The 22,922-nt window shown below is 39.3% G+C and overlaps 1 long non-coding RNA gene across 1 annotated transcript; it reads left to right on the plus strand.

Annotated features, from left to right (window-relative positions):
- The first annotated feature begins 17,036 nt into the window (after positions 1 to 17,036).
- Positions 17,037 to 21,370, plus strand: LOC114269169 (uncharacterized). Its single transcript, XR_014336182.1, has 2 exons — positions 17,037 to 17,841; positions 21,061 to 21,370. It is a non-coding gene; the product is annotated as an uncharacterized LOC114269169 (long non-coding RNA).
- Positions 21,371 to 22,922: the final 1,552 nt, after the last annotated feature.

Here is a 22,922-nt window from a genome sequence, read left to right on the forward strand (position 1 = left end):
TGAAATCAGGCTGAGATGCTGTCTGTTTTCTTCTTTTGCATGGTAGTATCGGAACCATAGCTTTAGAAGGCTCCAATATCCCCCGGGTACACTAGACTTGTATCGATAGACTTTGTCAGGTCGGAATTGGTTCAGAAGCAATCTATGTTTACCTTACCCCCACTGGTTACAAGACGAAGGAGGTTCGGGCAAAATTCACTAGTACAGTTTCTACAAGTAGTCACACCTCAGTTCACTCAGGTCTAATCTGGTCTGGGAACAGTTGTCTGCATTCAGCTCAGCACGAGATCAATCACTCATTCCCATGGCTCAATATCCCCCAGCCAGTATAGAAGAACAGATGCGGTACCTGCAACAAACGATTGAGGTACTGTAGCAAGACGCAGTTCGTCAGGCTGAAGTCATGGCTTATCAGGTTGAAGTCATGGCTCGTCAGGTCGAAGTGATAACCCAACTACAACAACAACAGGCACAGCATGCTGCGGTTTCTACATCTCATGCACCTCCCATGGGTAACCCGACACCCGGAGCCATTGCCTATACTGTAGATGTCCAAGAGACTCAGGGCAATCCGACGAAGCCAATCCCAGCACAGGCCTCTAAAGCCCCTGTCCATCAATGCAAAGCTCTATTTGAATTTGAGGTTGACTCAACTACACTTAAGGTCAATAAATTGGAGAAGTTGTTCAGACAAGCACAGAGAGTGAACTCCATCCCGAATTTAGAGGACGGGTATACTGAATCTGCAGTTACCTTACCAAAGCGGTTTAAAATGCCGCGTATCGACTGCTTCGATGGCTCTAGAGACCCAATGGTGCATCTCCACCTGTTTTCTGATATCTTGAAGCCAATGGGTTTGACCATAACCCAGAAGTTGTCTCTCTTCGGCCGAACCATGTCTAGGATAGCCGTAATCTGGTATGCGAAATTGGAGGACTCTCTGAAATAGAACTGGGAAGAGCTGGCTGAGGCCTTTATTGCTCAATACTCCTACAACACACAGATCGAGGTCACAACTCGTGATCTCGAAGTCACCCACCAAGAGCTAAAGGAGGGTTTCTCAGAGTTCGTGACGAGATGGAGAGCAAATGCCTCGATGGTGACTATAAGGCCTTCTGACAAAGATCAGATCAGGATGATTGTTCGGCATCTGCATGGCAAGTTGTTACAGAAGATGATCGTTCTACCTCTGTTTACCTTTCTAGACCTTCATGGAATGGAGGTTCAAATAAAGGATGCCATCCGGCAAAGGATCTTTACAGAAGATAATGAGCCTTTGAAAAGAATGTTGTTCGCAGTTCCAATGCTATTACTGATGGTAGCACAGCTGCGAAATGCTCAGAAGTAGACATTATCACCACTTCCCTCAATGGCCAAAAACCAACCACCTCAAATCGGCCCCAAGCCTGAAATTTTCATCCTCTTTACATGAGTCTCTTTCAAGCTTTGAAAATGCTGCGAGAGGAAGGGCACCTAGAGCTCCTAGAACCTCAACCCCTTCCAAATCCTCTTCCACCAATATATGACCCAGCTAAATTCTATGCCTATCATTAACAACACGGTCATGATACGAACCGTTGCATCCGCCTCCGTCATAAGATTCAAGATCTTATTGATGAAGAGACCATAACTCCACCAAAAGGACCTCGGGCTAGTACTGACTCGTCACCTTTCCATCTCAATCTAATCCATATACTTCCATCTACCTACGACCCCAGTATATATGTCACCCCAGCCCATTTACCCAAGCCTAAGGTGTTTATTCCAGTCAGCATGGACTTATGCATGATGGGTACACCTGAACCCCAATCATCTCAAACCCGTGAACCCACTACTTCTGAGCTAATGAGAATGATTGAAGATCTTCAAAGAACTGTGGCAGATTTATCCTTTGGGGTTTTGACCTCGTCATCAACCACATCCCATACCAGGGATTTCATGTCAAAAGGCTCCCCAACTGTGGGACGGGCTGCATTGGAAGAAGGCCAATCTCTTAGCAAAGTGGAGGCTAGTGGTAAGAACAAGGTAGGGGCAGGTTTTGGTCCCTATGAACACCTTCAGTGGGCTATTGAGGCTTTAAAAGTCGAAGGGCTGAACAAACAGCAAGTACTCACAGTTATTGCAAAAACTGTGGATGACACTTTCGCCACTCAAGTTGGGGGCAGTTTGAGTCAAGGGGCAAGCCGGGAGAAGGGTCGTTGTACCAGAAACGTTCCTTTCAACTCTAATCCTGTGCTCAGAAGAGATCAGCAAACCTAGTCGGCGCCTATCAATCCCTTTGCTGGTGCATCCAGTAAAAAATCACAAACCTCGAAGTACCCACCCCGAGGCTAGAGGGTCTTCTATGCCCTCTATATGCCTTTGTCCAAAGCTTTCCAAATCCTCATAGGACAAGGCCATCTGAAGCCCCAGGAGCCATGGCCATTACTGAATAAACTTCCTCTCTCCCATGATCCGACCAAGTACTGTGCCTTCCATCAATAAGTCAGCCATGGTACTGACATGTGTTTTCGTCTTCGCTATGAAATACGAGATCTGATTGATAAAGAGGTCATTGCCGCACCAAGTCTTGCAAAGTCTATCGGCACGGGATCGATGAACTTGGGGGATAATGTGATGTGATCGGGGGGATGAACCACCTTCGAATGGCACCTAGTTTACTCCGGATGTGGCGTATGGCACGCACTGTTTTGAGCATTTTGTGAATGCTGTTTAGTTTACTTTCTGACTTGGGTATTGGGTTAGTCTTATTGTTTTGTATTGAGTCAGTCTTTTTGTACTGAGACAGTTGAGTCTGTCCTGTTGTATCAAGTCAGTCCTGTTTTGTTAAGAGTCAGGTGATTTCGAGGGTGTTACCTCGGGCATCACTATCTTGTTTTGTGTTTGTCTTTTACACCATTTCTTTTGAGTCTGTTTCTGCTATGGAGCCAGTTATGCCAGAAGATCTAAATGGAACAGTAGTGATTTTCATGCTTTTGTGTTTGTTTCTGCCTTGAGCCAGTTGTGCTAGAAGATTTGAATGAAACAGCAGTGCTTTTCACTTACTTTTCTGTGCCTTGAAATCATTGCATTGACCTAAATTTTTCAAAACTTTTCAAACACTATGATGAAAACAAAGAGGAAGGAATTCTTCTGGATTTGCAAAAATTTGATCGATTGAGAGAAAGAGAGGCATGCTAAGCCCTTAATGAATAAGATCATGTTTGTGAATGTGAGTAGTGAGAAGGATCCTGGCTTGACCTAGATTGGTTCTACACCATCCTCAACGCGAGCGATTTGTCGCTTTCTTAAAAGATTTCAAAAAATATTTTGCGTGGTCTTGCAAAGACCTGTGTGGAATCGCTCTTGTGATTGTGCAGCATAGGATCACTCTCGGCCTCGAGACTCGACCCTTTTGGTTTCAAACCTTGAACTTGGATTCAGAATGTTCAAAAGTCAACCATAATGTGAGGCTTGTATGGCCAGATTCAAATCAGCCCTCAAACTAGGGGCAAGAAAGTCAGATCAAGAAGGTCAGACGTCGTCAAAAGAAGCTTGCAAAGCTCGATCAAAAGTAGCCCTTGAACTAGGGGCAAAAATGTCAAATGTGCTTAATGATTCAAAAGAGGGGTCATTCTGCAAACCAATGAAAACTGGCAAGAAAGCCAATTCCTAGAAGGGAGGAGAGAAGAAAGTTTTTGCTGAAGGACAACTGAGTTCCTATCCACAACACTAGGGGCAAATTCAGCCCCCATTGGATGGACTTCTATATCATCAGCGAACAAAAGCCTTTTTCCTGGATTCAGATGGCTTCGAGATCTTAAACCGATCAACATGGACAAAGCTACACTTTTACCCTTGAGAGGCTCGCTGGGCCGAAAACCTGGAAGGGCGACCCAGGTAAAAGTTAGAGCAAATGAAAAAGAAAAGAAAAGAATAAATGAAAAGAAAAAAGAGCAAAAGAAAAAAAAATGAGAAGAAAAGAAATGAAAAGAAAAGAAAAACATAGATCGCAAGGTTAAAAACCCGGAAGGGCGGCCTTGGCAAAAGTTAGAGCGCAAAAGAAGAGGTTAAATACTCGAGTGTACCTTAACCCGGAACTACGTCAGGCTTGATTCCCACCTTTGGGATACGTAGGCAACTTCATTCTGAAGTCCAGCCGTAAACACTTCAAATTCAACTGTCCTGTCCATGAGATTGAATGGGTCATCTTTGTCATTTCTGTATCCAAGAGTTCGATTGTGATCTTCACTATGAGAATTGGTTGCAGTGTGCTACGATGCTATTCAAACAAGGGGCAACTTTCCGTTGCCGTATAGTGTGTTGCGGTGCTATTCAAACAAGGTGCAATTTTCCATTGCTATACAGTGCCGTTTAGACAAGGGACAATTTTCCATTGTTTTGGATATGAGGTTGTGGATCTCAAGAGTAAATTCTGTGTTGGTTGAGCAGTGGCCATTTGTAAAAAAATAGTTTTGAGAATTTTTAACGAGGTTGACTAATTTTCTCGAAAATTATTCCATTTTTCCAAAACTAGACCATTTTTTAGACCTAAAAAAGGAAAATTTTCATACTCATAGCCTGACTTGCATGATTTTAAATCAAAAAGTTGAACAAGTATGTTAATCTAACTCTCATATTGATCAAAATTGTTTTAGCAGAAAGTCAAAAAAAATGGTCAAAATGATGAACTACGGGCACAGTTAAGTCTGGTGTTCTGTCTTTTCCCCATTGTCAACATACTTGCCAAAAAGGACACTCTACCTGCCAGAAAAGGGCACAATTAAAGCAAACAGCAAAAGGGCCGAAAGCTCTCACATCCTCCCAGCAGCGAGGTATCAAGCCAAGTGCGAAACACGAATTGGAATGCAGCAAGATATTCCACTCCCTCATCTAGACAGGTTTGGTCACATCCAAACTGGCCGAGCGCATCGTCAACCGATGTCAAGAAGAAGAATCTAACAGAATGCTAGGGGCAAGATCCCACAACTTCCTGTTTATCCATCAACTACCTAGGGGAGGGATGAAAAAGCAGAGAGATTGAAGAATATAGAAATGTGCGCTGAGAGAAAAAGTAAGAAAATGGCTTTTTTAGAAAACAAGAGATTGAGTGCCAGAGTGATGTGAAGATCACAAATGAGAAAGTGTGGGAAACAATACCCGAAAAAACTGGCTCCTCGTGAACTGAGAGGTCTCCCATTGATGGTTCACATCTGAGTGTTGTGTGTGTGTTTTTGTTTGTCTCGATTCTTGTTTTGAGTCGTTTCAAGTGTCAATAGATGTGTTTAGGTTGTTTACCTTTGTTTTCTTTTGTTGAGTCGTGGTGCACTGTGTTCAGTCGTAGGCTCAATACCTAGTTGAAAACTTATTCTCACTCTTAATTTCAAAAAATCATCTTGTGCTCAGAGTGTCGTGCCGTTCTCCACATATGTGCAAAATAGATTTGTTATTTCATAAAACTACAGGGTTCAACCCAAGTCATGTGAGAATAGTAAAACCAGGACTTATCTGAAACTATATTGGTTCCAGACTGCAAAGCAAAAGAAATGAGGGAAAGTTTGGAGCATCTGAGTGTGTTTTAACTTCAGAAAATCCTAGGATTGCATTCTGGATGTACCTTCTCAGGTCTTGTCAATGCTCCGAAGTATGAGTGTGCCTCTACCTCAAGCGCAAGATCAAGCCTGCTTGAAAGCCAGAATGACAATCAGAAGTGCTCTTCCTGAGTACCATTCCTCGCTAGAGTGATCTTGGCTGTGTTTGCAATGAGTTCCTAGGAGACCAACTGCGATGGTGGAAACTAGAGTTCGAATGGCTGATGCCTAGAATGCAAAGGTTTGGAATTTTCGAGACTAAAGTCTGGTTTAAATACCCAGGGGTGTGTCCCCGGCTTGAAATCTGTATGGCAGTCCCATAGATTGAGATAGCATGTGTATGCGCCTCAATTATGGATACTGAACCAACCTAGTCTGTCACCCCGTTGGAGAATAGGGAAAGTTCTGGATGTACCTTCTCAGGTCTTGTCAATGCTCCGAAGTATGAGTGTGCCTCTACCTCAAGCGCAAGATCAAGCCTGCTTGAAAGCCAGAATGACAATCAGAAGTGCTCTTCCTGAGTACCATTCCTCGCTAGAGTGATCTTGGCTGTGTTTGCAATGAGTTCCTAGGAGACCAACTGCGATGGTGGAAACTAGAGTTCGAATGGCTGATGCCTAGAATGCAAAGGTTTGGAATTTTCGAGACTAAAGTCTGGTTTAAATACCCAGGGGTGTGTCCCCGGCTTGAAATCTGTATGGCAGTCCCATAGATTGAGATAGCATGTGTATGCGCCTCAATTATGGATACTGAACCAACCTAGTCTGTCACCCCGTTGGAGAATAGGGAAAGTTGTGAATATGATCAGGAAGAAAAACGACATCCCTGGCTTCTACATGTAGATGTTGCTATTTGTCAGCATTTCAGGACCTTTGTACTGTGAGTTGAAGGTAAGTGTTCGAAGAACGCAAGGGGAGATCTCCGTCAGAGTAGAGCGATTCATCGCCACTCACCCCGTGAGGTGCTTTCTAAAGCGCCGCTTTGTTTGTTTATTGCATTCCCTAAACATCATGCACTACATTGCTTGTAACATGTTGTAACATGTATCGTATCATCGCACTTATTGCATTTATTTGCATCTTGTGTTATCTTGTGTCTATTATCCTTTTACATTGAGCAGCGTTTAGGATTGTTGTCCCCCGGGACTTAACTTAGGATGTGTAGAACGCGCTCCTGAGTTGTTGACTTTCCTCTTCTCACGAGTTCAGCGTGGTTAGAGTCTATTCTTCCTCACACGATTTCAGCGTGTTCGAAATTTGCCTGACCTCTTCTCATGATTTCAGCGTGGCTAGAGTGTGCCCTTCCTCACACGATTTCAGCGTGTTTGGAATTTGTTTTCCTCTTCTCACGATTTCAGCGTGATTAGAGTATCTCAGGACGCGTGAAGCGTGACCTTGGGCGGGTTGTATCTCGGGACGCATGAAACGTGAGCTCGAGCGATTTCTGACCTCTTCTCACAATTTCAGTGTGGCTAGAGTGTGCCATTCCTCACACGATTTCAGCGTGTTTAGAATTTGTTTTCCTCTTCTCACGATTTTAGCGTGATTAGAGTATCTCAGGACGCGTGAAGCGCGGCCCTGGGCAGGTTGTATCTCGAAACGCGTAAAGCGCGAGCTCGAGCGGTTTTTCACCTCTTCTCATGATTTCAGCGTGGTTTGAATGTTCTTTTCCTCACACGATTTCAGCGTGTTTAGAATTTATCTCAGGTTGCGTCAAGTGCGCCCCTAGGCGGTTGTTTTCGGACCTCTTCTCACAATTTCAGCATGGTTTGAGTGTGTCCTTCCTCACACGATTTCGGCGTGTTTGGGATTTATTTTTCCTCTTCTCACGATTTCAGTGTGATTAGAGTATCTCGGGACGTGTGAAACGTAATCTCGTACGGTTTTTGATTCTTAGTTTACCCTGAGTGTTTGTTTTCGGACCTCTTCTCCCGATTTTAGTGTGGTTAGAGTGTTCATTTCCTCACATGATTTCAGCATGTTTGAAATTTATCTCGGGACGCGTGAAGCGTGAGCCCGAGCGGCTTCGGGCCTCTTCTCATAATTTCAGCGTGGTTAGAGTGTTCTTTTCCTCACACGATTTCAGCTTGTTTGGGATTTGTTTTTCCTCCTCTCATGATTCCAACATGGTTGATGTATGTCACCTTTTGCATCTACTGTACTGTCTGTTACATCGCATCTATTATCTATTGCATCATCTTGTATGCCTACTGCATTGCATATAGAATATATTGCATGCATCTATTGCATTGTCCATTTATCGCTTGCATCCTTTCCATGTTAAGCTTAGTCCGGCATGTGCCTATACTTTCGCATTAAAGCATGGTTCTGTGATTATGTGTATGCGCCTATTCCACTAAGAGAATTGTGGTCTGAGGGTGTCGGCACCATTTCTGTGTTAGACGTGGTCTGTTTTGTGTCTATGCCTTTTCTAGGCAAAATGTGGTTTGGCCGTGCGCCTTATTCACTTCATCCATTGCATCCATTGCATTGTAGTTTGTTGCATTCAACATGCAGGATCCTCAGCAGATCATTCCTCACTTATATCATGCCACCCAACTACTTGTATTTTATATTCTTTCTGCGAAACACATAGTTATGTTTGTGCATGCACCGATTCCGCGAAGAGAATTGTGGTTAGAGTGATCCGGCACCTTTTCTATGTTACACGTAGTTTGATTTTGCATCTCCATCCCTTTATGATATTCGCGTGGTTTTGCACTGCTTGTGGTTTGATTATTTCAATGTATTGTATATCATTATATTGTTTTGTAATATTGTGTATCATGTTGCATCCTGCCTTTGAACTATGCTGGTTTGATTCCTTGCAAAGGGATACGTAGGCAGCCTGCGGGCGCAACCATTTATTTATCTATATTTTGTTTATTTGTCCAAGCCTTCAACCTTGTCAAAAATGGGTCGTCTCTGGGCTTTGACATTCACTCATGTCGTTTCATGACTTCGAGCTCTGTCAAAGAGGGGCAACTGTAGATACCCCCATTTTTGACCGCCCCTAAGACTTGGGCGTTACAGATGGTTTACTTTGTGATGAAAGGTGTGCAGTGCAAATGTTCGATTTCTCAAGCAAGGAGAGAGTCAAATCCAAACCTCACACCCCATTTTTGGACTAAAAAGATTTTAGATCTTAAACTCCTTTCTTTCAAAGTATTTGAAAAAGGTTTCTGCAATGTTCTGAGGCTCGCATTTTGTCAAATGTTGCGCTTTTTGGTAAACCAAGCAAGGACAAAGTGGAAATGAATGAAAGAGAGATGAAATCTTTGAAAAATCTTTCAAAACACCTTGTTCGAGGGTTTGGCGTTGAAGAAAAGAGGAGAAGAGGGAAGAAACCAAGTTGGAGAAGAAGATGGGCATGAATCGCTAAGAGAGAGTCGAGCAGCCCTCGCTAAATCAGGCCTATCCTTTTGAATACTTGGATTTAAGCTATAAGGCCACCATCGTTGGAAATAATACTTCTGGGGCTTCATTTTACACTCAAGAATCTCCTAAAGCTGAGTCCGGATGGGGGAGATATGATTGGTTGAAGTTGGGCATCATTCCGGTTGGACCGAAACTGAGCAACCTTCACTAAAAGAGGGATATCTCCTAGCACACATGGAATTTTGTGGTGAGGCTTCCAAATTTGGAAAGAAGACTTCCGGGGCTACAGTTTAGGCTCAAGAATGACCTGAAAATGAGTCCAGATGAAGGAATTAGGCTTGCTTCCAGTCAGGGACCAGGGCTAATTTTTTCCATCGGCCTCTACGGAGGTACATCGGCCACAATTGGACCTCATCGAAAAGTGAACCTTATTGTCCACAAATGTTGGCCGATCAGCCAAAAATGTCCAGAAAGCCCAGAATTGGCAGATATTTCTCCTCCAGCTGTTTCCAGCTTATGCCACCTGTCCTTACTCAGATATTTTCGACCAAGCTTGATATTTTGCTATATAATGAAGCCTTATATCTCATTTTCAAGGGTTAGAAGATTAGGGGATAGATTAGCACAATTTTGGCAAAAAGATTTGGGAGCCTCTCTCTCTAGAAACTCTCTCTACATTTCACTCTCTCTAAGGATTTTGTGCTTGAAGGCTTGCATACATCCATCTTCAACCTATCAACCCTTAAGAAGACTTGATCACCATTGGGCTGAGGTCTCTTGGAACTTGTTTTGGGCTGCTAAAGCTTTGTTTTAACTCAGAAATCTTGTTGTTTTGCTATTTGGCTTCAAGGGTAAGCACTTGTCCCTCTAAAACTTTGTTTTGCATGCCTGTTTTGCCACCATTTCAAACTGTTTTTGGCTTGGTTTTGAACTGAAGAAAGGTCTGATTTTCAGTCCTAAAAATGTTGGTTTAAGCCTTGTTTGGCTAGAGGGTTGTCTTTCCCTTTTGCTCCTTGGCTTGTATGGCCTTTTGAGCTAACTTTCAAGCTTTTCAAACAACTTCTTTTTGGCCTTAAAACCATTGAATTCCAGAGGAATTTCAGTGGTAGAAAACTTGTTTTAAGGCTCAAAATAGGAGGGGGTGGTCCCCCCTCCTCTTATCTTGTTAGTATGTGTTGATAGCCAACCAAATGAGCATGTGTTTTTACTTCATTATGGCTTTGTTTAGGCTCATTTTTGTGACTTTTTAGACCTGCCATAACTCTGTTTTTGGCTGTCTTGGTCACCTCTTGCATGCTTATTGCACTTGTAGTGTAAATCCTCTTTGCTAGCCTTATATGCTGGATGTTGTAGCCTATTATTCTAGCATCCTTTAGCTCCACTCCAGCACATTTTTGGCTTTGATTTAACATGCTTGAGGTCTAATTTAAGTGGTTTTGGTCATGCATGTTTGGTTTTGCATAGCTATAGTGTATTTGGTTTTGCTAGCCTTGCACTTTGGGCCCCCTAGCATGTCATAGTTGAGCTATTTGCATGATATGGAATCATTTGGTAGGTAATTTCAGACCATAAAATTCTGCCATGCTCTCATGGTTCTCACTCTTTCATTGTGTTTAAGAGTTGTGCCTTTATGCCTTGTTTGTGAGCTAATTCGGGAGCCTATCTTTCTTGCCATCTTTGTTGCAAGTTTAGCATGTTTTTGCTGTTGTTTTGGCCTGCATAAGGTCTGTTTGGGGCTGGTTTGGCCATTTGAGCATTGTCTTGCATGCCTCTAGTATAATACACTTCACTAGCTTTGATGCTTAAGCTTCGCAACATGCATCACATGAGTTGTTTGCATGATTCTAAGTCATTTAGCATGACATTTCAGTGCCGGAACATATGCCATTGCACACCATGTTTCATCCTTTCAATGCCTTTGGAGAGTTGTGTTTTGTGCTTTAATCTTGCATTAACATGTATGCATGCTTGGCTAGTCCTTGGAGTCTCCATTTCAGCTTGTTTTGCCACTGTTTTGGGTATGATGTAACTCTTTTTTGAGTTGGTTTGGATGTTTGAGCATTGTGATGCATGCTTATAGTGTTATCCTCTTCACTAGCCTTGGTGTTCTTGGCCCCCTAACATGTTGTGCATGAGTGTTTGCATGGTAGAATCTTGTTTATCATGCCACTTTAGCATTGAAAAATCTGCCATCCTCCTCATTTCTTCACTTTTGATTTGTTTTGAGGATTGGTTAGTCTTGAGTTTGAGTTTAATGCAAGGGATTGAGACTTGTGCTTAAATGGCTTTAACTCTCTCTTTTGAGAGTTCCTCTTAGTCAAAGGCATGGTTTCTTCTATGCCTTAAACCATTCTTTTGATAGACCTCTCTCTCATTAGAGGACTCTCATATTTGGACAATTTGATTAATGAATGGATTGGTAATGTTAAAATGTGTAAACAAAATCAATCAAGTAAAATGTGCCAAGATAAGTATGTTGCATGTGTGCATTGCATTGTGTTCAACCGGACGTTATGTTGAACACAACGTGAATTGCTCCATTTCATACTCAAAGTGATGAAAATAAGCCAATTCCCTTTGTCTCCATTACCTTTGATCTTCCATGATAAGGTAATGGTCCTAGAGTCTTGTTTTCATTACATTTATTAAAATGTGTGCAAGTTGAATCTTTGGCCATCATGCATTGCATGCTTGATTGATGGTTTTAGATCCAATGGTGCCTCTCCCTTAATGTTTTGAGGTGATATGGAGGGGTATGGTACACACATTCCCTTGCAAATACACTACCATGCCTCTGTTTGTGCTCTGTTGCAGCAAAAGGAGAGTTTACAGGAAGAAGTGGCCGATCGGTTATCAAAGTTGGCCGATAGCCTTGAAATTTGGCCGATGACTATTACACTTGGCCGATGGCCATTCCTCTTGGCCGACCACATCTCAGATTGTTCCTAGGGTGGATCAGAAGTATCTTGGAGGTTGCCACAATTTTCAGAAGTTCAAAACAATGCAAACAGAGGCAACATGAAGCACGGTAGTGGATTTTCGAGCGAAGCCAATCGAACATGCATATCTCCCTCCCCTCGAGACCATTTTAACTGTTTTGTTTAGCTAGTTAATTTGCTGATTTTGTAATTAATTAGTTAATGTATTTAGCTAATTTATTTCATCTTTGTAATATTCTAATTAGCTTAGTATAGCTAGTTTCAATTCGATTTGTAATTAATTAGCTTAGCGTAGCTAGCTTAGTTGATTTATTCGGACCCCTCCGTCGAGAGGGCGAATTTTGTAATAAGTGTGCGTGAGTGTGTGAATGTCTTCCAACCCCACATCTTTCTCCCTTTTACTTAACTACTTTCGATGGTTAGTTTTAGGGCATGTTTCGATTAGCATCCTTATGTTCACATGTTTGCATCCATTCATCTGCCTTGCATGCACCGAGCTCGGCGCATCATTCAAACTGCATTGTATTTCAATACATTTACTTGAATACGTGTTCAACAGCATGTTATCAAGTTGCATTTCACATGACATCTTAGAATAGCCGAGCCTATTTTTAGTTGCATTTTGCATGTGTTGCATTAGGCATTTTAACATAGCTAGGATTACGCATTGATTACTAACTAGCTATTGTTTTGGCTCGGAGTACTAGGTAAGTTTTTATGCTTTAGCATCTTGCATGTGTTAGTGTTGCCATGTTTAGCATGCTTCCCATGAGGCTAATTGCTTGAGTGATTTACTGCATTAATGCCTGTAGATGAAGGTTGGATTGCTTGAATTGGAACAATTCATCGAAATGCGAGTTTTAAGCCCACTTGAGAGTGACAAAATCATGTTTTCTAAGCCCACTCGAGGGTGGCAAATCCACGTCTTAGCCTACTTGCGAGTAGCACCTTCAAACCATTTTCAAACAAACAAACATGAGATGTTTTGTTCCAACTTAGGCGATCTAGTCTATATTTGTATGCTGTGCGCATCACATAGTAATTCTAGCTAATAAACCGGAATAAGAACACATGTGTTTTCAAAAATAAAATATCATGTTAGTAAAGGTTGATCTTTGATTGGGCGAGCGGGGGTGCTCATTGCGTGACCTTCCATTCTTGTACCCAAGTTCCCGAGCCGAGGCAACTTTGGTGATGGTGGACACGTGGCCTTAGGCACGAGTCAGGGTTTCCTAAATTTCCCCAAAACAAAACATTTAGGTGGCGACTCTGTATCTGGCAAAACAGTCCATGTTTGACACTTTTTTATAAAAATCAATTTTCCAATACGATTTGCTGGATTTGGACTCTTTGGTGATTTATCGGTCTTGCATTGCACTTTGCGAGATTAGATTCAGAACCGTGACATTGAGTCTGAACTGTGGTAGCTAAGAACAAAACGGATTTCACGCCTTCGCGCGCGGAGCCATGACATTCGGGCGGTCTACAACACTTCTCTCTCTCTAAAAGCACTTTTACTCCCCCTTCTCTCTAGAAACTCTCACCAAAGCCCTAAAACACATTGATTCTTGTAAATTTTGGGCCTAGATCATCAACATTTCTCACCAATCTTGAAGATCCAAGTTGGGTTTCTCTTGGGGTTGTGGAACATTGAAGAGTCTTCATCAAAGCTAGGGCTTTCATTTTCCTTCATCATCAAACATTAAGGTAGGGATTTCTTGAGTCATAAATACATGTTTTGCTTCATAAATATTGATTTTGAAGCTTCCTTGAGGTTGTTGTGTTGATCCTAATTTTGCACTAAATGGAGAGAGAGAGAGAGAGAGAGAGAGAGAGAGAGAGAGAGAGAGAGGGAGTTTTGAAAGATGGGTTTAAGTCTCAACTCTTTTGTTTAACCCTAGAGGGTTTCCTCTTCAATTGACTTAAGGAAATATGATTTTGGTTGGATTACACCATGAAATGGGGAAAATATTGGGTCATTGATGAAAACCCTAGAAATTAGGGATTTTGGAGAATGTGAAAATGTTCATGGAACTCTTTCTTTTCTTTTGATTAAAAGATGAATGAGTAGAGATTCATATTGTAGTTTACAAAAATGGGGAGCTCTTGACATATTGAAATGGAGAATTGTATTAAGAACTATTGTTAAATGAATGATATATATATATATATATATATATATATATATATATATATATATATCTATATATAGATTGTGAGATGACAATTATTTTGCACCATGGAATTGTGAGAATTATGAACATGGAAAATTAATGTTTGAAAAACACTACTTGTGGTCTTGAAGAGACTAGATTATGAGACTTGTGAATGTGAAATTGTAACTATGTGTTGATGACATATGTTCTTCTTATGAAAGAACAATGAAGAAAGGAAATGGGAATTGTGATTGTTGGTATTATTGTGGAGACATCTGAAATTGGAAAGTGTTATGAGATGTGGGAAGATCATGGCATTGCATATTCATTCAATTATTATTTTGCATTGTAAATTTCGATTGAAGATATTTGTTTCATGAAAGAAAATGTTGTCGTAATAAGAACTATGGAAATGTGGCATGAGGTAAATACGTGGTAAGTCTAGATAGGGGGTATAGTTAATCTTGATAAGTTGGCCTGAGTGTCCATGATGAAAGACCAGAAAACCGCGCGGATAGGTGTCGAGCCTCCGATTAATACTGGTAAAAATGACAACTGGGTAGTATTTATAGAGACTACTTGTAGACACCAGCCTAGGAATTACCGGTGTCGTATTTACCGCCCCTGTTGATTTAAAATTGGAAGTTTTGAAATGTGTTGAGGTTGCAAGCCTTTATTGAAAAATGGAAATCTTTGAGAAGAGCATGAAATGAAATTTTCTTTAAAAAGGGCATTGTATGGCATTGGTGTTTGCATTTACATTGAGAATTGCATAACTGTATATACTTTGTGAGAATTCTCTACTAGGCTTTATGCTCACCCCTATGAGACTTTGGTATAGGTAAAGACGTGGTGATTCCGCCGAACTGAGGACGTGGATATTTTTGTGAAGAGTAATAACTCTCTTATTTTTGTTGTGAATTTTGTAAAGCCAAGGGCTAAACGTGTATGGGTCCAAGAGACCATTTTGTGTAACCGGGCTATTGCCTTGGAAGATGTAAGCCCTTAAGGGCATTTTATTATTTTGAGACTAGATGCTTCACATGCTATAGATTCATGTGTTCTTTTACTCGTTGAATGTATACCGCATGTGAAACTTTTGTATTAAACTCATTTATTAAATATGTGAAGATGGAAGGATCATTGTCATTGTTTAGTGAATGTTTATTAATGTGGGTAGTTCATGTTGAATTATTTCGGGGTGTGACATGAAAAGGGGCTTAAAAATAAATAAAAACAAAGCAATGGGAATCTCTGTTGTATCATATATGCCAATCTCTAACTTTCTTACGGAATGACCATCTAAGTAGTACCAATCTAACTTATGAAATGACCACGGAGGTGATGGTGACAAATAAGGGTAAGTTTTTTGGAAGACATCACGGAGGTCATATATTTTTATTTTTTGTGAGAAGTTGTGTGAGATTGAAAAAAAAAAAAATGTAACTATATATAAGGAGGGAAAAGAGACATGTCAGAGAGGAAGTCATGTGAAAGGAGGGTACTTTAATTGAGATAACGGAAAGAGGTGATAAGAGAGTTTTAAAATTTTTAATTTATCTAAAGTGATAAATATATATATTTTTTCTTATATATTTCATGTGAATTTTTTTCTCTCCTTTATTTTGGCTAGAAAAAACAGGGTGAGAGAAGAAGAAGTGCCACCTCATTTTTTTTTCTCTCAAAATTATTCGAAATTAGGATTAAATAATTGAGAGTCTATGAGCTTCCACTACATTTGCTTGTATATATAGATATAGATAGATAGATAGATGGATATAGATATATAACTAGAGAGAAATGAGTGAAGTTGTGAATATAAAAAAAAAATTAATAAATACTATATGTTTGTGTATATATACATATATATTAAAGGGCTTAGACAATAAATAAACTTTTATGGGGTGTTAAATTGAAAGGCCTTTTTATGGACATATACGAAATTTCAGGAGCAAATTGAAAAATATAATAAAAAGTATGGGTCAAATAATAATTTAAGAAGGGTAATTTACATAGACTTACCTTAAGGTTTGGGAAAAATAAAATAAGTTATACAATTGACATATTTGTATTGAGTTTCTGTAAAATTTTAATTCACATAATACTTAACATATTTTCATCAATAGTTTGTTAGTTATATAAATAAATAAATTGATACTGTCATTTATTTTACACGAAATGTATATTTGATGTTATTTATTTTTGTGTTTTTACACAATTTGCATTAGTTTTACTCTATTTAATCTTGTTAAGATCATTTCCAACCTAGACTTAAATCTTTTATTTAAATTTAAATTTGATGAAAATTTATTAAAAATAGTGTTTCAACCGTTTCACTAAAATCAAATGTAGGGAGTCCTACTTTTTTCATCAAGGAGCGTTTAAATTTTTATTAAATCTCGCAAGTGACCGTTAGGGGACAATCGGATGATGACCAATCGGTCAATCCGGTGTACTACTGGATTAGAAAAAATTTGAAGAAAATTTATACCAGGTTGGATGACCGACCGGACATCCTCCCAATCGACCGGTTATTTGATGAAAATTTAAAATTTAGCGTTGGAACGTTTGCTATTAGATAAAACTTTTAATCCAAATTTGTACTCAAATTCGATGGCAAAAAAATAAAAGTCTTGGAGATACTCTAAAATCAAAGTCACTGTAAAGTAAGTGTTGCAATTTCAATTTGAACAATTAGAACCTTATATTTTTAATTTTGTTTCAATATAAACCCTCCGTCACTTTCGGTTAGACTTCTGAATAGGAAAAAGACCACGTGCAAAATTAAATGGATCAAAGAAGAATTAAAAAAAAAAAAAAACTATAAAGTCCCCACGCAATATTTTTTCGTTAAAAATGTTAAACAGTGTATAATAGAGACATCATATTGTAACAAAATTAAAAATATGACATTCAAATTAAAACTAAAAAGGACTAAAGTGAAACTTCTCACATACTACAATACTAATTGTGTCATTAACCCATAAGTGCCAAACCCCAGCTCGACAAACCCTTGCTCCTCCAAGTTCCCACCCCTCTTCTCTCTAAGCTTCAATGGCTACCTCTTCTACTTCCCTCTCACCATATTGAACTCCAAACCACCCACACCTAACCAACCATACCCACTCGCAGATTACCCACAAATGGTTTTTCTCAGAACCCTCCGTTCTCACCATTTCCACACACTCCTAAACCCCAAAACCCTCCTCCTTCCCAATACTTCAAAAACCCTACAACCCAATTCTTCCACAGACCCATTTCGCTTTCCGCACAATTCAAATCCGAATCGATCAGCAATCAGCGGACAAAGAAGCCCTTGCACGTTCTGTTCAAGGAAGCCGTTGGATTATCCCAAAAAATCGAACCCATTGAAGCCGAGAACGAACCCGAAACCAATGAATTGAAGAAGAGATTGAAAATTTTGGAGGAAGAGGTGAGGAGGTTGAAAGAGAATAGCAGTGAGAAAGTAAAAGTAGAGAATTTGAAGAAACAGAAGATTGAGAATGATGAGTCTAGTTCTAAGAGCTTGTACGCATTGTTTGCGAATAAAGGAGGTGATGATAGTGAGAAATCTAGGGTTGTGGAGTCTTTGGGGATGGAGGATCAAATGGTGTACAAAGAGCTTTCACTCGAATTGGCTCTATTTGTGAAGCATTTGTACAAAGAAGGCTACTTTGTTAATTCTAATTTCTTGCCCACTAACAAGTTTGATATTACTTGTTTCGAGAACAGTTATGGCCGTATTTTTTATTAGGTATGCTGCAGAGAAGTTTGGCAAGGATAACCAAGAAATTGTAAAGTAAGAACAATTCTTTGACATCACTTTTTTCTTTATATCTATAGTTGTTGTATGTTGCCCATTACATTAATGTAATAGTTTATCTACTTTTGTTTGAATGGTGATGATTGTTTTCTAGCATTAAGCTTTCAAATATTAATGTGAACAATTAAAAATAGGGCTGAAAACGAGCCGAGTAGGAGTAGTAAGTTGTTTTAAACTTGGTTTAATAATCATACGAGCTTAAACTTATGTTCAAGTTTGGTTTATTTACATAAGGAGCCGATCTCAAACGGGATTTTAGCGAGCCAAACTCGAGTTGAGCTTGAATAGCTTGGATTTTTATAGTATATATAAGCTTATCGAACCAAGTAATAGGTTATTCAAGATTGGTTTGAAAACTTAACAAGCTTAAAATTGTGTTTAAGTTTGGTTTGTTTACATAATAAGTCGATCTCAAACAAGCTTTTAATGAGCCAAACACGAGTCAAACTTGAGTAGCTTGGTTCATTTAACAGCCCTAAATATAATGTTGGTTTTAAACCTTGACTTTATAAACATATATGTGAAAGAATCTTTTATGGGCTGATGTGTGGTCTGATTAATTTTGTTTAAAGATAGAAGTAGGGATTCTGTTTGAAAATAGTTGTTCAAAATAAATTCCACGAAGTTGATTCGTTGTGTTGTGTCCCTTTATGCAGAAGTCTTAGTCTAGCTGATCATAACATGCTTTACTGAAGAAGATATGTTAGATTCTGTCTTTGGATATGAAAGTGATGCAACCTATGTTCTATAAATAGTTCTGGCTTTTTCTTTGGAGAATGAAATATCAGTAAATCTGGCTTAAATAGATAGTTAAATCTTCATTCACTCACAAGGAATTGACAATGAACAATGGTCAATAAAACAGAGAACATGCTGAAAATTTCTAAGACATGCAATAAACTTAATTCTAATGTTTTTAAAATGTCACAATTTACTTCAAGCAACATAACAATTGACATGTAACAACCGCAAAATTAAAGAGAAGAAAAATTGCCATAACTCGAAGCAACACTAAATCTAAGATTATAGTTGAAATTATTCAGGCTTCTATTGCAAAATCATACAGTGATCGGATGTAAACAATAGGAAACACGATTAGAGAGATGGGACAAGAATGATTAGACAAGAAGATTGTAAGTGGGAAAACAATGATCAAGGGATAGAATGGAAGGGGGTGAGCAATGTAGAGGAAGTAGGAAACTCACCAAGATGTATAACAAGAGAAGATGGAAAAGAACAAGAGAACAGAGGGAGAGAGAAAAGGAGTAAGAGGGAGAATAGCTGCAGCTCTTGATTGCGGCACAAGGCTTAGTTTGGTTTGTTTTGGTTTGGAAATTAATGCTAGGGAGAGATGTTATAGTCATTTATTTGGCTACTCTGTTTTGGTTTGGAAATTAATGCTAGGGAGAGATGTTATAGTCATTTATTTGGCTCCAGAGTAGCCACGGGAAGTAGCTTGTCTGGCATTATTGTTGAATGTGGTTCACAATGAAAGCTTCTCAGATTCCATGAGTTGGTGGCATATGTTAAAAGACATTTTCTCTTCTGGTGTTTTCTTCACAATATTTTAATTGGTGACTGCCATTTTCTTAGGCTCTATTTGGTAGAGCTTCGGAACGTTAGTTCTAGGCTTTGATTTGCACATGGTGTTTGTTTACGGTTTCAAAAATTAATTTCACTCACTTTTGAAAACTTTGTCCAAGGCAGGAAAATTTGGGCTAACCGGTCGTCCCACCGGTTGACTGGAACAGTGCATTTTTTTTGACGGTTCCATATATAAAGTGGTCTTTCAGGTGCTTTAAATCTGGATTATTGTTCGGGAAATTTGGCTATAAACCCCCCTTATCTTCCTTTTATTGTTAAAAAGATTAAGAAAAAAATTATACTTTTAAAACCCCCTCATAATTATAAAGTCTTATATAAAGGACAAAATTTATTGTTTAAATATTTTATCAGACTATTATACCCTCAATTAAATCTTCCCTAATCACAATCTCAATCTCTCAAGCTTCGTCTGATACAACTATTGCATATACATAGATGATGACTCCATGGCTAGGGTTTCAAAGGAGATCTGGTCGGAGTGACCAGATCTGGTAGCAAATGCCTCCATAGAAACAATAAGAAGATCAAAATAGCAAAAGTTCATCCTCAATCAATGGCTTCGTTGTTTGCACCTAAGGAATAAGCTCTTTGTCTCAAGATCTGAATAAGCTCTTTGGAGATTTGAAAGCTAGGGTTTCGGAGCAGATGGGGGAGATTCGGAGTGTGGTGGAGATGGCTCAATTGGAAGCGGAGAAGAAACATGATGAGGTTGTTGATGAGATGCTTGCGATGTTGAATGCAAAGGCTGAAGCTTCGAGATTGAAAGAAGTTGAACAGGAGGTTGGGAAGGATGTGGATGAGGAACAGTAGAATATATGTATATATATATATATATATTTGTGTGTATGAGTGTTGTTGAACACATGTATTATTTTCATTGAGATTTGTGATTGTTGATGGAGTTTTAGAAGTGTTTCTTCTCAATTAGATATGTTGATTTGTTGATTAATTTATTTTGTTTTTGTTTGTTTGTTTTTTTTTTATTTATTTTTGTTGTTTTTGATCTAATTTCATTTTGCTCTGTTTTTTTCATTTGACAGAACCAGAGTAAAATTTTACTCTGTATGAAAGTAAAATTTTACACTCTGAAACTAAAGTAAAATTTTACTCTGTATCAAAGTAAAATTTTACTCTGTATCAAAGTAAAATTTTACACTCTGAAACTAAAGTAAAATTTTACTCTGTATCAAGTAAAATTTTACTCTGTATGAAAATAAAATTTTACTCTGTATGAAAGTAAAATTTTACACTCTAAAACTAAAGTAAAATTTTACTCTGTATGAAAGTAAAATTTTACTCTGAAACTAAAGTAAAATTTTATTCTGTATCAAAGTAAAATTTTACTCTGAAATACATAGTGAAGATGACTTAATAGAAGAGCTGATAGATATGAGGGTAATATAGTAAAAGAAATAAGTTTTAAAATATCAGGGGATTTTGAAAGTACTTATATAATTCTTGTCCTTTTGAAAGACAAATTAGATAGTGAGGGGGCTATCACCAAATCCCCCTTATTGTTCAGACTACTTTGTTCCTTGATAGGTTTGTTGGTTTATAGACTAGTAGACTGATTTGCTTTCATTCTCACAGTACTATCAATATTCTGATGCACAAATCAGGGAGATGAAGTGTGATAATGTCTACATTGTTAATAACTCATGCTGAGAACGATGCGAAAGATTGTTGTGAGTTACATTACATCTATGAAGCGTGATGATCAAATTTGGCATTCAACAATTGAGTAGAGCTTTCGAGATGTATATGTCAACTTATTTCTTTATTATATATGAATGGCCATTTTATCCATTTAAAATGTATAGTGTTGTCAATGCATACAATAAAATCCGAAGTATTGGGTACTAAAGTTAAATTTCATGATTGAAGATCATAATTGGTTTCTTTTTTTACCCATCTTTTTTCTTTCTAAATCCCCAATGATATTATTCTAGCTTGTTCATCCCCGAAGTATTGGGTAAATAAATACTGAGAACATAAGAGTTTGTATATACAATGTAGTTGGGTCCATCATTTTGATGATTTTGGTTCTGGTCTTTCATCTTATTGGGTCTATGATTATGTCCAAAATGATGTAAATTACAATGCAATGTAGCTATGATGTACTTTTTAAAAATGTGTGATAGTAAAATCTACCATGATGTAATTGATGTTCATTTCATCTCCCTAGGTTATTGAAAAGAATAAAAAAGAAATCGATTAGATTGTTAAATTTTTAAGGGGAAAATCATACCGTGTTCTCGTAAATTAGTTCATTAATTTTTATTATATCAATTTTGTTCTTTAATTTTTCGTTTTGTGTCAATTTATTCTATTTAATAATGTCCCTTAACAATTGGACTGAAATCAATGGCAAAGTGATCACTTTGAAAATGAATTAATTGTTTCAAATTAGGCGTCAACCTTTTCATCAATCCAAGGGGAGTGAATACACTATTTACCTTTTGATTTCATTCTAATTTTTTAAAATGTTATCAATTGAATTAAATTAATATAATATAAAAATTTTAAAGATAAAATTTGAGAGGGTAATTTATGATCTGGAGTTGGGCCGAGGTGACGGCCGAGCAGGTTGAGGGCCCAACGGTGTATGGGGCCGAGCTGATCAACTATCCGCCCGGAAATGGGCTGAGAGAACTTGGGCCGGGCAGAGTTGGACTGAGTGTGTGTGCCACCCCGGACCGTACAGAAACCGCTCGGCCAGGAAGTGACCGGTCAGACCAGGATGCTCGGTCCGAGGATGGTCGAAACCAGACAGACCGAGAGACCGGCGCCCGGAAAGGCGCGGTCAGCCGAGGTAGTTGATTGACCGGCAAGAAGGCCAACCAAAGGAGGTGCCCGGGCTAGGCTTTGCCGAGATGCCGCCTAGCCCGGTCCTTCATGTGTTTGTCCGGCTAGGCGCATGGGTTTGAAGCATGACATGGCCAAGGTAGAGCAGCTCGGCTGCCGAGCTCCAGCTGTGAAGTCAGGCAGTTGAGGTTAGGTGGTGAATGGCATGGTTTATGCTGACAGATGGGATAGCAGAGCCACGTGTCAGGAGATGACTGGGAGTGGATATGGGGCTCAGAAGGTATAAAAGCATGTCTGCGCCCCCCATACGCAACACGAACATATCTGTAAGAAACTCACACCCAAACACTCTCTCCCTTCTCTCTATCCATCCTAAGGTGTGTGCTAATTTGACCGTCGGAGGGTGTTTCCGGCCACACACCGCTGGGTAGCTCACCGTTATTTGCTCGCAGGTGATCGGATATCGACGGAGCTTGGAAGAAAGGAATACGGGCACGCCGGAATATTTGCTCCCCGTACAATTGGCGCCGTCTGTGGGAATTTTTCAGACAAAACCTTGTCTTCCAGGCTCGTCTGATCGCCGTCCATGGCGAACAACGACGAGTTTCCGTTGTCCGCCATCGACGGAGCCACCCCGGAGTATACCC

Source organism: Camellia sinensis, chromosome 7, assembly GCF_055761805.1.
Source record: "Camellia sinensis isolate YWXY chromosome 7, ASM5576180v1, whole genome shotgun sequence".
NCBI lineage: Eukaryota > Viridiplantae > Streptophyta > Magnoliopsida > Ericales > Theaceae > Camellia > Camellia sinensis.